Source organism: Branchiostoma belcheri, unplaced genomic scaffold (assembly GCF_001625305.1).
Source record: "Branchiostoma belcheri isolate BF01 breed outbred unplaced genomic scaffold, Haploidv18h27 scaffold9, whole genome shotgun sequence".
Lineage (NCBI taxonomy): Eukaryota > Metazoa > Chordata > Leptocardii > Amphioxiformes > Branchiostomatidae > Branchiostoma > Branchiostoma belcheri.
Window position 1 is genome coordinate 155108 of NW_017804575.1, and position 696 is coordinate 155803.

Below are 696 nucleotides of genomic sequence, written 5' to 3' on the forward strand. Positions count from 1 at the left end.
ACAAATTGAAAAGTGGAGTACCAATTTACCCACCTCCAAGCGGAGAACCTCGTTCAATTATACAGCGCCGTCTGGTGATGCCCCTCCAAAACCCGTTCGCCCTCCCCACAAAATATGGCGGGAGTGGGACGCAGTGAGAAAGAATGTGGATTTGGCACTAAATTTGCACAATCGTGTGGAGAGTCTCTACTCAACCACAGTAAAACACTCGTTTAACTTATTTCTGCAGTCGAAACTAGAAAAAAAAGGGGAAAAGAAGTCCAGGTTGAAAGCTCTTGTACACTCTTGGCTGTTCGATGCTCATTCTTCAAAATTCGTGGTGTATAATATATATTCCAACTACTCTTCCTCGTTTCCTCACTCTCTTGTTGCCTGCTACAATTTAGGCCGGTGAACAGATCCAGATCTGTCAGCTGTATCTGTATGTTTGTTGTTCATCATGTTTTGTTGTGGCCTGTGGCAAAAATATGTCATTCATTAATTAATTCAGTCAGTCATTCAATACAAGACTTTGAGATATAATGTTAATGATATAAGTTACGGAAGTAAGAGGCCCCGGCCAGAGCACTTAAGGCTTCGGCAGGTAGACACGTTACCTGATATGTTTACGGGTATTTCCGAAGCTTTTGTGTATTGTACATTTGACCTCAGCATAGACAGATGACGCAATTTTGAAACAAGCAGTGTGAAACCTGT